The sequence below is a fragment of the Gorilla gorilla genome, chromosome 8 (genome assembly GCF_029281585.2).
Source record: "Gorilla gorilla gorilla isolate KB3781 chromosome 8, NHGRI_mGorGor1-v2.1_pri, whole genome shotgun sequence".
NCBI classification, from domain to species: Eukaryota; Metazoa; Chordata; class Mammalia; order Primates; family Hominidae; genus Gorilla; species Gorilla gorilla.
The window spans coordinates 5,919,595-5,940,159 of NC_073232.2; positions in this window are offsets into that span (position 1 = coordinate 5,919,595).

A 20,565-nucleotide genomic window follows, 5' to 3' on the forward strand; every position below is an offset into this window, starting at 1 on the left:
CAGCGCTATCTCTATAAACTTCGAAATATCTACACCGCCATCTGTATGAACATGGAAATATCTACACCGCCATCTGTATGAACATGGAAATATCTACACCGCTATCTGTATGAACTTGGAAATATCTATACCGCTATCTGCATAAACATGGAAATACCTACACCGCCATCTCTATGAACATGGAAATAACTACACCGCCATCTGTACGAACATGGAAATATCTATACCGCCCTCTGTATGAACATGTAAATATCTACACCGCCATCTGTATGAACATGGAAATATCTACACCGCTAACTGTATGAACATGGAAATATCTACACCGCTGTCTGTATGAACATGGAAATATCTGCACCGTTATCTGTATGAACATGGAAATATCTACACCGCTATCTGTACGAACATGAAAATATCTACACCGCTATCTGTATGAACATGCAAATATCTACACAGCTATCAGTATATCAATGGAAATATCAACACAGCTATCTCCATTAACATGGAAATAACTACACTGCTATCTGTATAAACATGGAAATATCTACACTGCCACCTGTATGAACATGGAAATATCTACACTGCCATCCGTACAAACATGGAAATATCTACACCGCCATCTGTATGAACATGTAAATATCTTCACCGCCATCTGTAAGATCATGGAAATATCTACACCGCTAAATGTATGAACATGGAAATGTCTCCACCGCTATGGGTATGAACATGGAAATATCTACACCGCTATCTCTATGAACATGGAAATATCTACACCGCTATCTGTTTGAACATGGAAATATCTACACCGCTATCTGTATGAACATGGAAATATCTACACCGCCATCGGTATGAACATGTAAATATCTACACCGCCATCTGTATGAATATGGAAATATCTACACCGCTAACTGTATGAACATGGAAATATCTACACCGCTATCTGTATGAACATGGAAATATCTACACCGCTATCTGTTTGAACATGGAAATAACTAAACCGCTATCTGTATGAACATGGAAATATCTACACCACTATCTGTATGAACATGGAAATATCTACACAGCTATCTGTATGAACATGCAAATATCTACACAGCTATCTGTATATCAATGGAAATATCCACACTGCTATCTCTATAAACATGGAAATAACTACACTGCTATCTGTATAAACTTGGAAATATCTACACTGCCATCTCTATGAACATGGAAATATCTACACCGCCATTTGTATGAACCTGGAAATATCTACACCGCCATCTCTTTGAACATGAAAATATCTACACCGCCATTTGTATGAACATGGAAATATCTACACCGTCATCTGTATGAACATGGAAATATCTTCACCGCCATCTGTATGAACATAGATATATGTACACCGGCATCTGCATGAACATGGAAATACCTACACCACTATCTGTATGAACATGGAAATATCTACACCGCTATCTGTATGAACATGGAAATATCTACACCGCTATCTGTATGAACATGGAAATATCTACACCGCTATCTGTATGTACATGCAAATATCTACACTGCTATCTGTATATCAATGGAAATATCTACACTGCTATCTGTATAAACATGGAAATAACTACACTGCTATCTGTATAAACATAGAAATATCTACACCGCCATCTCTATGAACATGGAAATATCTACACCGCTATCTTTATGAACATGGAAATATCTACACCGCTATCTGTATGAACATGGAAATATCTACACCGCTATCTGTATGTACATGCAAATATCTACACAGCTCTCTGTACATCAATGGAAATATCTACACTGCTATCTCTATAAACATGGAAATAACTACACTGCTATCTGTATAAGCATGGAAATATCTGCACCGCCATCTCTATGAACATGGAAATATCTACACCACCATTTGTATGAACATGGAAATATCTACACCGCCATCTCTATGAACATGGAAATATCTCCACCGCCATTCGTATGAACATGGAAATATCTACACCGCCATCTGAATGAACATGGAAATATCTTCACCGCCATCTGTATGAACATCGATATATGTACACCGGCATCTGGATGAACATGGAAATATCTACACCGCTACCTGTATGAACATGGAAATATCTACACAGCTATCTGAATATACATGGAAATATCTACACAGATTTCTCTATAAATATGGAAATAACTACAGCGCTATCTCTATAAACTTCGAAATATCTACACCGCCATGTGTATGAACATGGAAATATCTCCACCGCCATCTGTATGAACATGGAAATATCTACACCGCCATCTGTATGAACATGTAAATATCTACAACGCCATCTGTATGAACATGGAAATATCTACACCGCTATCTGTATGAACATGGAAATATCTACACCGCTATCTGAATGAACATGGAAATAACTACAACGCTATCTGTAAGAACATGGAAATATCTACACCGCTATCTGTATGAACATGGAAATATCTACACCGCTATCTGTATGAACATGGAAATATCTACATAGCTATCTGTATATCAATGGAAATATCCACACTGCTATCTCTATAAACATTGAAAAAACTACACTGCTATCTGAATAAACATGGAAATATCTACACCGCCATCTCTATGAACACGGAAATATCTACACCGCCATTTGTATGAACCTGGAAATATCTACACCGCCATTTCTATGAACATGAAAATATCTACAACGCCATTTGTATGAACATGGAAATATCTACACCGCCATCTGTATGAACATGGAAATATCTTCACCGCCATCTGTATGAACATGGATATATGTACACCGGCATCTGCATGAACATGGAAATATCTACACCGCTATCTGTATGAACATGGAAATATCTACACCGCTATCTGTATGAACATGGAAATAACTACACGGCTATCTGTATGAACATGGAAATATCTACACCGCTATCTGTATATCAATGGAAATATCTACACTGCTATCTCTATAAACATGGAAATAACTACACTGCTATCTGTATAAACATGGAAATATCTACACCGCCATCTCTATGAACATGGAAATATCTACACCACCATGTGTATGAACATGGAAATATCTACACCGCCATCTCTATGAACATGGAAATATCTCCACCGCCATTCGTATGAACATGGAAATATCTACACCGCCATCTGTATGAACCTGTAAATATCTACACCGCCATCTGTATGAACATGGAAATATCTACACCGTTAACTGTATGAACATGGAGACATCTACACCGCTATCTGTATGAACATGGAAATATCTACACCGCTATCTGTATGAACATGGAAATAACTACACCGCTATCTGTATGAACATGGAAATAACTACACCGCTATCTGTATGAACAGGCAAATATCTACACCGCTATCTGTATGAACATGCAAATATCTACACAGCTATCTGTATATCAATGGAAATATCCACACTGCTATCTCTATAAACATGGAAATAACTACACTGCTATCTGTATAAACATGGAAATATCTACACCGCCATCTCTATGAACATGGAAATATCTACACCGCCATTTGTATTAACCTGGAAATATCTACACCGCCATCTCTATGAACATGAAAATATCTAAACCGCCATTTGTATGAACATGGAAATATCTACACCGCCATCTGTATGAACATGGAAATATCTTCACCGCCATCTGTATGAACATGGATATATGTACACCGGCATCTGCATGAACATGGAAATATCTACACCGCTATCTGTATGAACATGGAAATATCTACACCGCTATCTGTATGAACATGGAAATATCTACACCGCTATCTGTATGAACATGGAAATATCTACACCACTATCTGTATGTACATGCAAATATCTACACAGCTATCTGTATATCAATGGAAATATCTACACTGCTATCTCTATAAACATGGAAATAACTACACTGCTATGTGTATAAGCATGGAAATATCTACACCGCCATCTCTATGAACATGGAAATATCTACACCACCATTTGTATGAACATGGAAATATCTACACCGCCATCTCTATGAACATGGAAATATCTCCACCGCCATTCGTATGAACATGGAAATATCTACACCGCCATCTGTATGAACATGGAAATATCTTCACCGCCATCTGTATGAACATGGATATATGTACACCGGCATCTTGATGAACATGGAAATATCTACACCACTACCTGCATGAACATGGAAATATCTACACAGCTATCTGAATATACATGGAAATATCTACACAGATTTCTCTATAAACATGGAAATAACTACAGCGCTATCTCTATAAACTTCGAAATATCTACACCGCCATCTGTATGAACATGGAAATATCTACACCGCCATCTGTATGAACATGGAAATATCTACACCGCCATCTGTATGAACATGGAAATATCTACACCGCCACCTGTATGAACATGGAAATATCTACACTGCCATCCATACAAACATGGAAATATCTACACCGCCATCTGTATGAACATGTAAATATCTTCACCGCAATCTGTAAGAACATGAAATATCTACACAGCTAAATGTATGAACATGGAAATGTCTACACTGCTATGGGTATGAACATGGAAATATCTACACCGCTATGTCTATGAACATGAAAATATCTACACCGTCATCTGTTTCAACATGGAAATATCTACACCGCCATCTGTATGGACATGGAAATATCTACACCGCCATCTGTATGAACATGGAAATATCTACACCGCTAACTGTAAGAACATGGAAATATCTACACCGCTGTCTGTATGAACATGGAAATATCTACACCGCTATCTGTATGAACATGGAAATATCTACACCGTTATCTCTATGAACATGGAAATATCTACACCGCTATCCGTATGAACATGGAAATATCTACACCGCTATCTGTATGAACATGGAAATATCTACACCGCTATCTGTATGAACATGCAAATATCTACACAGCTATCTGTATATCAATGGAAATATCTACACTGCTATCTCAATAAACATGGAAATAACTACACTGCTATCTGTATAAACATGGAAATATCTACACCGCCACCTGTATGAACATGGAAATATCTAAACCGCCATCCGTACGAACATGGAAATATCTACACTGCCATCTGTATGAACATGTAAATATCTACACCGCCATCTCTATGAACATGGAAATATCTACACCGCTAACTGTATGAACAGGGAAATACTTACACCGCTATCTGTATGAACATGGAAATATCTACACCGCTATCTGTATGAACATGGAAATATCTACACCGCTCTCTGTACGAACAAGGAAACATCTACACCATTATCTGTATGAACATGGAAATATCTACACAGCTATCTGTATATCAGTGGAAATATCTACACTGCTATCTCTATAAACATGGAAATACCTACACTGCTATCTGTATAAACATGGAAATATCTACACCGCCATTTGTATGAACAAGGAAATATCTACACCGCTAACTGTATGAACATGGAAATATCTACACCGCTATCTGTATGAACATGGAAATATCTACACTGTTATCTGTATGAACATGGAAATATCTACTCCGCTATCTCTATGAACATGGAAATATCTACACAGCTATCTGTATATCAATGGAAATATCTACATTGCTATCTCTGTAAACATGGAAATAACTACACTGCTATCTGTATAAACATGGAAATATATACACCGCCAACTGTATGAACATGGAAATATCTACACCGCTATCTGTATGAACATGGAAATATCTACACCGCTATCTGAATGAACATGGAAATAACTACACCGCTATCTGTATGAACATGGAAATATCTACATAGCTATCTGTATATCAATGGAAATATCCACACTGCTAGCTCTATAAACATGGAAAAAACTACACTGCTATCTGCATAAACATGGAAATATCTACACTGCCATCTCTATGAACACGGAAATATCTACACCGCCATTTGTATGAACCTGGAAATATCTACACTGCCATTTCTATGAACATGAAAATATCTACACCGCCATCTGTATGAACATGGAAATATCTACACCGCCATCTGTATGAACATGGAAAGATCTTCACCGCCATCTGTATGAACATGGATATATGTACACCGGCATCTGCATGAACATGAAAATATCTACACCGCTATCTGTATGAATATGGAAATATCTACACCGCTCTCTGTATGAACATGGAAATATCTACACGGCTATCTGTATGAACATGGAAATATCTACACCGCTATCTGTATGTACATGCAAATATCTACACCGCTATCTGTATATCAATGGAAATATCTACACTGTAATCTCTATAAACATGGAAATAACTACACTGTTATCTGTATAAACATGGAAATATCTACACCGCCATCTCTATGAACATGGAAATATCTACACCACCATGTGTGTGAACATGGAAATATCTACACCGCCATCTCTATGAACATGGAAATATCTCCACCGCCATTCGTATGAACATGGAAATATCTACACCGCCATCTGTATGAACATGTAAATATCTACACCGCCATCTGTATGAACATGGAAATATCTACACCGCTAACTGTATGAACATGGAAATATCTACACCGATACCTGTATGAACATGGAAATATCTAAACCGCTATCTGTATGAACATGGAAATAACTACACCTCTATCTGTATGAACATGGAAATAACTACACCGCTATCTGTATGAACATGCAAATATCTACACCGCTATCTGTATGAACATGCAAATATCTACACAGCTATCTGTATATCAATGGAAATATCCACACTGCCACCTGTATGAACATGAAAATATCTACACTGCCATCCGTACAAACATGGAAATATCTACACCGGAATCTGTATGAACATGTAAATATCTTCACCGCCATCTGTAAGATCATGGAAATATCTACACCGCTAAATGTATGAACATGGAAATGTCTACACCGCTATGGGTATGAACATGGAAATACCTTCACCGCTATCTGTATGAACATGGAAACATCTACACCGCTATCTGTTTGAACATGGAAATATCTACACCGCTATCTGTATGAACATGGAAATATCTACACCGCCATCGGTATGAACATGTAAATATCTACACCGCCATCTGTATGAATATGGAAATACCTACACCGCTAACTGTATGAACATGGAAATATCTACACCGCTATCTGTATGAAAATTGAAATATCTACACTTCTATCTGTTTGAACATGGAAATAACTACACCGCTATCTGTATGAACATGGAAATATCTACAAAGCTATCTGTATGAACATGGAAATATCTACACCGCTATCTGTATGAACATGCAAATATCTACACAGCTATCTGTATATCAATGGAAATATCCACACTGCTATCTCTATAAACATGGAAATAACTACACTGCTATCTGTATAAACATGGAAATATCTACTCCGCCATCTCTATGAACATGGAAATATCTACACCGCCATTTGTATGAACCTGGAAATACCTACACCGCCATCTCTATGAACATGAAAATATCTACACTGCCTTTTGTATGAACATGGAAATATCTACACCGCCATCTGTATGAACATGGAAATATCTTCACCGCCATCTGTATGAACATGGATATATGTACACCGGCATCTGCATGAACATGGAAATATCTACACCGCTATCTCTTTGAACATGGAAATATCTACACCGCTATCTGTATGAACATGGAAATATCTACACCGCTATCTGTATGAACATGGAAATATCTACATCGTTATCTGTATGTACATGCAAATATCTACACAGCTATCTGTATATCAATGGAAATATCTGCACTTCTATGTCTATAAACATGGAAATAACTACACTGCTATCTGTATAATCATGGAAATATCTACACCGCCATCTCTATGAACATGGAAATATCTACACCGCCATTTGTATTAACCTGGAAATATCTACACCGCCATCTCTATGAACATGAAAATATCTACACCGCCATTTGTATGAACATGGAAATATCTACACCGCCATCTGTATGAACATGGAAATATCTTCACCGCCATCTGTATGAACATGGATATATGTACACCGGCATCTGCATGAACATGGAAATATCTACACCGCTATCTGTATGAACATGGAAATATCTACACCGCTATCTGTACGAACATGGAAATATCTACACCGCTATCTGTATGAACTTGGAAATATCTATACCGCTATCTGCATAAACATGGAAATATCCACACCACTATCTGTGTAAACATGGAAATATCTACACCGCTATCTGTGTAAACATGGAAATATCTACACCGCCATCTGTGTAAACATGAAAATATCTACACCGCCATCTCTATAAACATGGAAATATCTACAGCGCCATCTGTATGAACATGGAAATATCTACACCCCTATCTGTATGAACTTAGAAATATCTACACTGCTATGTGTATAAAATTGGAAATATCTACACCACTATCTCTATAAACATGGAAATATTTACCCCGCTATCTGCATAAACATGGAAATATCTACACCACTATCTGTATAAACATGGAAATATCTTCACCGCTATCTGTATAAACATGGAAATATCTACAACTCTGTCTCTATAAACTTGGAAATAACTACACCACTGTCTCTATACACATGGAAATAACTACACTGCTATCTGTATAAACATGGAAATATCTACACTGCCATCTCTATGAACATGGAAATATCTACACCGCCATTTGTATGAACATGGAAATATCTACACCGCCATCTCTATGAACATGGAAATATCTACACCGCCATTTGTATGAACGTGGAAATATCTACACCGCCATCTGTATGAACATGGAAATATCTACACTGCCATCTCCTTAAACGGGGAAATACCTACACCGCTATCTGTATGAACTTGGAAATATCTACACGGCTCTCGGTATAAAATTGAAATTTTCTACACCACTATCTCTATAAACATGGAAATATCTACACTGCTATCTGTATAAACATGGAAATTTTCTACACCACTATCTCTATAAACATGGAAATATCTACACTGCTATGTGCATAAACATGGAAATATCTACACCGCCATCTGTATGAACATGGAAATATCTACACCGCCATCTGTATGAACATGGAAATATCTACACCACTAACTGTATGAACATGGAAATATCTACACCGCTATTGGTATGTACATGGAAATATCTACACCGCTATCTGTATGAAAATGGAAATATCTACACAGCTATCTGTATATCAATGGAAATATCCAGACTGCTATCTCTATAAACATGGAAATAACTACACTGCTATCTGTATAAACATGGAAATAACTACAATGCCACCAGTATGAACATGGAAATATCTACACTGCCATCCGTACAAACATGGAAATATCTACACTGCCATCTTTATGAACATGTAAATATCTACACCGCTATCTGTATGAACATGGAAATATCTAAACGGCCATTTGTATGTACATGGAAATATCTACACCGCTATCTGTATGAACTTGGAAATATCTATACCGCTATCTGCATAAACATGGAAATATCTACACCGGCATCTCTATGAACATGGAAATATCTACACCGCCATCTGTACGAACATGGAAATATCTATACCGCCCTCTGTATGAACATGTAAATATCTACACCGCCATCTATATGAACATGGAAATACCTACACCGCTAACTGTATGAACATGGAAATATCTACACCCCTATCGGTATGAACATGGAAATATCTACACTGCTATCTGTATGAACATGGAAATATCTACACCGCTATCTGTATGAACATGGAAATATCTACACCGCCCTCTGTATGAACTTGGAAATATCTATACTGCTATCTGCATAAACATGGAAATATCTACACCGCCATCTCTACGAACATGGAAATATCTACACCACCATTTGTATGAAAATGGAAATATCTACACCGCCATCTCTATGAACATGGAAATATCTCCACCGCCATTCGTATGAACATGGAAATATCTAAACCGCCATCTGTATGAACATGGAAATATCTTCACCGCCATCTGTATGAACATGGATATACGTACACCGGCATCTGGATGAACATGGAAATATCTACACCGCTATCTGCATGAACATGGAAATATCTACACAGCTATCTGAATATACATGGAAATATCTACACAGATTTCTCTATAAATATGGAAATAACTACAGCGCTATCCCTATAAACTTCGAAATATCTACACCACCATCTGTATTAACATGGAAATATCTACACCGCCATCTGTATGAACATGGAAATATCTACACAGCTATCTGTATGAACTTGGAAATATCTATACTGCTATCTGCATAAACATGGAAATATCTACACCGCCATCTCTATGAACATGGAAATATCTACACCGCCATCTGTACGAACATGAAAATATCTACACAGCTATCTGTATATCAATGGAAATATCCACACTGCTATCTCTATAAAGATGGAAATATCTACACTGCTATCTGTATAAACATGGAAATATCTACACCACCACCTGTATGAACATGGAAATATCTAAACCGCCATCCGTACGAACATGGAAATATCTACACCACCATCTGTATGAACATGTAAATATCTACACTGCCATCTGTATGAACATGGAAATATCTACACCGCTAACTGTAGGAACAGGGAAATACCTACACCGCCATCTGTATGAACATGGAAATATCTACACCGCTAACTGTATGAACAGGGAAATACCTACATCGCTATCTGTATGAACATGGAAATATCTACACCGCTATCTGTATGAACAAGGAAATATCTACACCGCTCTCTGTACGAACATGGAAATATCTACACCGTTATCTGTATGAACATGGAAATATCTACACCGCTATGTGTATGAACATGCGAATATCTACACAGCTATCTGTATATCAGTGGAAATATCTACACTGCTATCTCTATAAACATGGAAATATCTACACTGCTATCAGTATAAACATGGAAATATCTACACCGCCATCTCTATGAACATGGAAATATCTACACCGCTAACTGTATGAACATGGAAATATCTTCACCGCTATCTGTATGAACATGGAAATATCTACACTGTTATCTGTATGAACATGGAAATATCTACTCCGCTATCTGTATGAACATAGAAATATCTACACAACTATCTGTATATCAATGGAAATATCTACACTGCTATCTCTATAAACATGGAAATAACTACACTGCTATCTGTATAAACATGGAAATATATACACTGCCACCTGTATGAACATGGAAATAACTACACTGCCATCAGTACGAACATGGAAATCTCTACACCGCCATCTGTATGGACATGTAAATATCTACACCGCCATCTGTATGAACATGGAAATATCTACACCGCTAACTGTATGAACTTGGAAATATCTACACCGCTATCTGTATGAACAAAGAAATATCTACACCGCTATCTGTACGAACATGGAAATATCTACACAGCTATCTGTATATCAATGGAAATATCCACACTGCTATCTCTATAAAGATGGAAATATCTACACTGCTATCTGTATAAACATGGAAATATCTACACCACCACCTGTATGAACATGGAAATATCTAAACCTCCATCCGTACGAAGATGGAAATATCTACACCGCCATCTGTATGAACATGTAGATATCTACACTGCCATCTGTATGAACATGGAAATATCTACAGCGCTAACTGTAGGAACAGGGAAATACCTACACCGCCATCTGTATGAACATGGAAATATCTACACCGCTAACTGTATGAACAGGGAAATACCTACATCGCTATCTGTATGAACACGGAAATATCTACACCGCTATCTGTATGAACAAGGAAATATCTACACCGCTCTCTGTACGAACATGGAAATATCTACACCGTTATCTGTATGAACATGGAAATATCTACACCGCTATGTGTATGAACATGCGAATATCTACACAGCTATCTGTATATCAGTGGAAATATCTACACTGCTATCTCTATAAACATGGAAATATCTACACTGCTATCAGTATAAACATGGAAATATCTACACCGCCATCTCTATGAACATGGAAATATCTACACCGCTAACTGTATGAACATGGAAATATCTTCACCGCTATCTGTATGAACATGGAAATATCTACACTGTTATCTGTATGAACATGGAAATATCTACTCCGCTATCTGTATGAACATGGAAATATCTACACAACTATCTGTATATCAGTGGAAATACCTACACTGCTATCTCTATAAACATGGAAATAACTACACTGCTATCTGTATAAACATGGAAATATATACACTGCCACCTGTATGAACATGGAAATAACTACACTGCCATCAGTACGAACATGGAAATCTCTACACCGCCATCTGTATGGACATGTAAATATCTACACCGCCATCTGTATGAACATGGAAATATCTACACCGCTAACTGTATGAACTTGGAAATATCTACACCGCTATCTGTATGAACAAAGAAATATCTACACCGCTATCTGTATGAATATGGAAACATCTACTCCGCTATCTGTATGAACATGGAAATATCTACACCGCTATCTGTATGAACATGCAAATATCTACACAGCTATCTGTATATCAATGAAAATATCTAAACTGCTATCTCTATAAACATAGAAATAACTACACTGCTATCTGTATAAACATGGAAATATCTACACCGCCATCTCTATGAACATGGAAATACCTTCACCGCTATCTGTAGGAACATGGAAATATCTACACCGCTAACTGTATGAACATGGAAATATCTACACCGCTCTCTGTACGAAAATGGAAATATCTAAACCGCTATCTGAATGAACATGGAAATAACTACACCGCTATGTGTATGAACATGCAAATATCTACACAGCTATCTGTATATCAACGGAAATATCTACACTGATATCTCTATAAACATGGAAATATCTACACTGCTATCTGTATAAACATTTAAATACCTACACCGTCATTTGTATGAACATGGAAATATCTACACCGCTAACTGTTTGAACATGGAAATATCTACACCGCAATCTGTATGAACATGGAAATATCTACACCGTTATCTGTATGAACATGGAAATATCTACACCGCTGTCTGTATGAACATGGAAATATCTACACCGCTATCTGTATGAACATGGAAATCTCTACACGGCCCTCTGTATGAACATGTAAATATCTACACCGCCATCTGTATGAACATGGAAATATCTACACCGCTAACTGTATGAACATGGAAATATCTACACCGCTATCTGTATGAACATGGAAATATCTACACCGCTATCTGTATGAACATGGAAATATCTACACCACTATCTGCATGAACATGGAAATATCTACACCGCTATCTGTATGGACATGGAAATATCTACACCGCTATCTGTATGTACATGCAAATATCTACACAGCTATCTGTATATCAATGGAAATATCTACACTGCTATCTCTATAAACATGGAAATAACTACACTGCTATCTGTATAAACATGGAAATATCTACACCGCCATCTCTATGAACATGGAAATATCTACACCACCATTTGTATGAACATGGAAATATCTACACCGCCATCTCTATGAACATGGAAATAGCTCCACCGCCATTCGTATGAACATGGAAATATATACACCGCAATCTGTATGAACATGGAAATATCTTCACCGCCATCTGTATGAACATGGATATATGTACACCGGCATCTGGATGAACATGGAAATATCTACACCGCTATCTGCATGAACATGGAAATATCTACACAGCTATCTGAATATACATGGAAATATCTACAGAGATTTCTGTATAAATATGGAAATAACTACAGCGCTATCTCTATAAACTTCGAAATATCTACACCGCCAACTGTATGAACATGGAAATATCTACACCGCCATCTGTATGAACATGGAAATATCTAAACCGCCATCTGTATGAACATGGAAATATCTACACCGCTATCTGTATGAACTTGGAAATATCTATACCGCTATCTGCATAAACATGGAAATATCTACACCGCCATCTCTATAAACATGGAAATACCTACACCGCTATCTGTATGAACATGGAAATATCTACACCGCTAACTGTATGAACATGGAAATATCTACACCGCTCTGTGTACGAAAATGGAAATATCTACACCGCTATCTGCATGAACATGGAAATATCTACACCGCTATGTGTATGAACATGCAAATATCTACACACCTATCAGTATATCAATGGAAATATCTACACAGCTATCTCTATTAACATGGAAATAACTACACTGCTATATGTATAAACATGGAAATATCTACACCGCCACCTGTATGAACATGGAAATATCTACACTGCCATCCGTACAAACATGGAAATATCTACACCGCCATCTGTATAAAGATGAAAATATCTTCACCGTCATGTGTAAGAACATGGAAATATCTACACCGCTAAATGTATGAACATGGAAATGTCTACACTGCTATGGGTATGAACATGGAAATATCTACACCGCTATCTGTATGAACATGGAAATATCTACACAGCTATCTGTATGAACATGCAAATATCTACACAGCTATCTGTATATCAATGGAAATATCCACACTGCTATCAATATAAACATGGAAATAACTACACTGCTATATGTATAAACATGGAAATATCTACACCGCCATCTCTATGAACATGGAAATATCTACACCGCCACTTGTATGAACCTGGAAATATCTACACCGCCATTTCTATGAACATGAAAATATCTACACCGCCATTTGTATGAACATGGAAATATCTACACCGCTAACTGTATGAACATGGAAATATCTACACCGCTATCTGTATGAACATGGAAATATCTACACCGCTATCTGTATGAACATGGAAATAACTACACCGCTCTGGGTACGAAAATGGAAATATCTACACCGCTATCTGCATGAACATGGAAATATCTACACCGCTATGTGTATGAACATGCAAATATCTACACAGCTATGAGTATATCAATGGAAATATCTACACAGCTATCTCTATTAACATGGAAATAACTACACTGCTATCTGTATAAACATGGAAATATCTACACCGCCACCTGTATGAACATGGAAATATCTACACTGCCATCCGTACAAACATGGAAATATCTACACCGCCATCTGTATAAACATGTAAATATCTTCACCGTCATGTGTAAGAACATGGAAATATCTACACCGCTAAATGTATGAACATGGAAATGTCTACACCGCAATGGGTATGAACATGGAAATATCTACACCGCTATCTGTATGAACATGGAAATATCTACACCGCTATGTGTTTGAACATGGAAATATCTACACCGCTATCTGTATGAACATGGAAATATCTACACCGCCTTCTGTATGAACATGTAAATATCTACACCGCCATCTTTATGAACATGGAAATATCTACACCGCTAACTGTATGAACATGGAAATATCTACACCGCTATCTGTATGAACATGGAAATATCTACACCGCCATCTGTATGAACATGGAAATAACTACACCACTATCTGTATGAACATGGAAATATCTACACCGCTATCTGTATGAACATGGAAATATCTTCACCGCTATCTGTATGAACATGCAAATATCTACACAGCTATCTGTATATCAATGGAAATATCCACACTGCTATCTCTATAAACATGGAAATAACTACACTGCTATATGTATAAACATGGAAATATCTACACCGCCATCTCTATGAACATGGAAATATCTACACCGCCACTTGTATGAACCTGGAAATATCTACACCGCCATTTCTATGAACATGAAAATATCTACACCGCCATTTGTAATGACATGGAAATATCTACACCGCTAACTGTATGAACATGGAAATATATACACCGCTATCTGTATGAACATGGAAATATCTACACCGCTATCTGTATGAACATGGAAATAACTACACCGCTATCTGTATGAACATGGAAATATCAACACCGCTATCTGTATGAACATGGAAATATCTACACCGCTATCTGTATGAACATGCAAATATCTACACAGCTATCTGTATATCAATGGAAATATCCACACTGCTATCTCTATAAACATGGAAATAACTACACTGCAATCTGTATAAACATGGAAATATCTACACCGCCATCTCTAAGAACATGGAAATATCTACACCGACATTTGTATGAACCTGGAAATACCTACACCGCCATCTCTATGAACATGAAAATATCTACACCGCCATTTGTATGAACATGGAAATATCTACACCACCATCTGTATGAACATGGAAATATCTTCACCGCCATCTGCATGAACATGGATATATGTACACCGGCATTTGCACGAACATGGAAATATCTACACCGCCATCTGTATGAACATGGAAATATCTACCCCGCTATCTGTATGAACATGGAAATATTTACACCGCTATATGTATGAACATGGAATATCTACACCACTATCTGTATGTACATGCAAATATCTACACAGCTATCTGTATATCAATGGAAATATCTACACTGCTATCTCTATAAACATGGAAATAACTACACTGCTATCTGTATCAACATGGAAATACCTACACCGCCATCTCTATGAACATGGAAATATCTACAACACAATTTGTATGAAAATGGAAATATCTTCACCGCCATCTCTATGAACATGGAAATATCTCCACCGCCATTCGTATGAACATGGAAATATCTACACCGCCATCTGTATGAACATGGAAATATCTTCACCGAAATCTGTATGAACATGGATATATGTACACCGGCATCTGGATGAACATGGAAATATCTACACCGCTATATGCATGAACATGGAAATATCTACACAGCTATCTGAATATACATGGAAATATCTACACAGATTTCTCTATAAATATGGAAATATCTACAGCGTTAGCTCTATAAACTTCGAAATATCTACACCGCCATCTGTATGAACATGGAAATATCTACACCGCCGTCTGTATGAACATGGAAATATCTACACCGCCCTCTGTATGAACTTGGAAATATCTATACTGCTATCTGCATAAACATGGAAATAGCTACACCGCCATCTCTATGAACATGGAAATATCTACACCACCATTTGTATGAAAATGGAAATATCTACACCGCCATCTCTATGAACATGGAAATATCTCCACCGCCAGTCGTATGAACATGGAAATATCTACACCGCCATCTGTATGAACATGGAAATATCTTCACCGCCATCTGTATGAACATGGATATATGTACACCGGCATCTGGATGAACATGGAAATATCTACACCGCTATCTGCATGAACATGGAAATATCTACACAGCTATCTGAATATACATGGAAACATCTACACAGATTTCTCTATAAATATGGAAATAACTACAGCGCTATCCCAATAAACTTCGAAATATCTACACCGCCATCTGTATGAACATGGAAGTATCTACACCGCCATCTGTATGAACATGGAAATATCTACACAGCTATCTGTATGAACTTGGAAGTATCTATACTGCTATCTGCATAAACATGGAAATATCTACACCGCCATCTCTATGAACATGGAAATATCTACACCGCCATCTGTACGAACATGGAAATATCTACACCGCCCTCTGTATGAACATGTAAATATCTACACCGCCATCTGTATGAACATGGAAATATCTACACCGCTAACTGTATGAACATGGAAATATCTACACCGCTATCTGTATGAACATGGAAATATCTACACCGCTATCTGTATGAACATGGAAATATCTACACCGCTATCTATACGAACATGGAAATATCTACACCGCTATCTGTATGAACATGCAAATATCTACACTGCTATCAGTATATCAATGGAAATATCTACACAGCTTTCTCTATTAACATGGAAATAACTACACTGCTATCTGTATAAACATGGAAATATCTACACCGCCACCTGTATGAACATTTAAATATCTACACTGCCATCCGTACAAACATGGAAATATCTACACCGCCATCTGTATGAACATGTAAATATCTTCACCGCCATCTGTATGAACACGGAAATATCTACACGGCCATGTCTATAAACGTGGAAATATCTACACCGCTATCTGTATGAACTTGGAAATATCTACACTGCTCTTGGTATAAAATTGAAATTATCTACACCTCTATCTCTATAAACATGGAAATATCTACACTGCTATCTGTATAAACATGGAAATATCTACACCGCTATCTGTATAAAAATGGAAATATCTTCACCGCTATCTGTATAAACATGGAAATATCTACAACGCTGTCTCTATAAACTTGGAAATAACTACAACACTATCTCTGTAAACATGGAAATATCTAGACCGCCATCTCTATGAACATGGAAATATCTACACCGCCATCTGTACGAACATGGAAATATCTACACCGCCATCTGTATAAACATGGAAATATCTATACCGCTATCTGTATAAACATGGAAATATCTACAACGCTGTCTCTATAAACTTGGAAATAACTACAACACTATCTATGTAAACATGGAAATATCTAGACCGCCATCTCTATGAACATGGAAATATCTACACCACGATCTGCATAAACATGGAAATATCTATACCGCTATCTGCATAAACATGGAAATATCTACACCGCCATCTCTATGAACATGGAAATATCTACACCGCCATCTGTACGACCTTGGAAATATCTACACCGCCATCTGCATGAACATTTAAATATCTACACCGCCATCTGTATGAACTTGGAAATATCTACAACGCTAACTGTATGAACATGGAAATATCTACACCGCTAACTGTATGAACATGGAAATATCTACACCGCTATTGGTATGAACATGGAAATATCTACACCGCTAACTGTATGAACATGGAAATATCTACACCGCTATCTGTATAAACATGGAAATATCTACATCGCCATCTGTAAGAACACAGAAATATCTACACCGCCATTAGTATCAACCTGGAAATATCTACACTGCCATTTCTATGAACATGAAAATATCTACACCGCCATCTGTATGAACATGTAAATATCTACACCGCCATCTGTATGAAGATGGAAATATCTACTCCACTAACTGTATGAACAGGGAAATATCTACACCGCTATCTGTATGAACATGGAAATATCTACACCGTTATCTGTATGAACATGGAAATATCTACAGTGCTATCTGTATGAACATGGAAATATCTACACCGCTATCTGTTCGAACATGGAAATATCTACACCGCCATTTGTATTAACCTGGAAATATCTACACCGCCATCTCTATAAACATGAAAATATCTACACCGCCATTTGTATGAACATGGAAATATCTACACCGCCATCTGTATGAACATGGAAATATCTCCACGGCCATCTGTATGAACATGGAAATATCTACACCGCAAACTGTATGAACATGGAAATATCTACACCGCTATCTGTATGAACATGGAAATATCTACACCGCTATCTGAATGAACATGGAAATAACTACACCGCTATCTGTAAGAACATGGAAATATCTACACCGCTATCTGTATGAACATGGAAATATCTACAACGCTATCTGTATGAACATGCAAATATCTACATAGCTATCTGTATATCAATGGAAATATCCACACTGCTATCTCTATAAACATGGAAAAAGCTACACTGCTATCTGTATAAACATGGAAATATCTACACCGCCATCTCTATGAACACGGAAATATCTACACCGCCATTTGTATGAACCTGGAAATATCTACACCGCCATTTCTATGAACATGGAAATATCTACACCGCCAACTGAACATGGAAATATCTACACCGCCATCTGTATGAACATGGAAATATCTACACCGCCATCTGTATGAACATGGAAATATCTACACTGCTATCTGTATGAACATGGAAATATCTACACCGCTATCTGTATGTACATGCAAATATCTACACCGCTATCTGTATATCAATGGAAATATCTACACGGCTATCTCAATAAACATGGAAATAACTACACTGCTATCTGTATAAACATGGAAATATCTACACCGCCATCTCTATGAACATGGAAATATCTACACCGCCATTTGTATTAACCTGGAAATATCTACACCGCCATCTCTATAAACATGAAAATATCTACACCGCCATTTATATGAACATGGAAATATCTACACCGCCATCTGTATGAACATGGAAATAACTTCACCGCCATCTGTATGAACATGGATATATGTACACCGGCATCTGCATGAACATGGAAATATCTACACCGCTATCTGTAAGAACATGGAAATATCTACACCGCTATCTGTATGAACATGGAAATATCTTCACCGCTATCTGTATGGACATGCAAATATCTACATAGATATCTGTATATCAATGGAAATATCCACACTGCTATCTCTATAAACATGGAAAAACTACACTGCTATCTGTATAAACATGGAAATATCTACACCGCCATCTCTATGAACACGGAAATATCTACACAGCCGTTTGTATGAACCTGGAAATATCTACACCGCCATTTCTATGAACATGAAAATATCTACACCGCCATTTGTATGAACATGGAAATATCTACACCGCCATCTGTATGAACATGGAAAT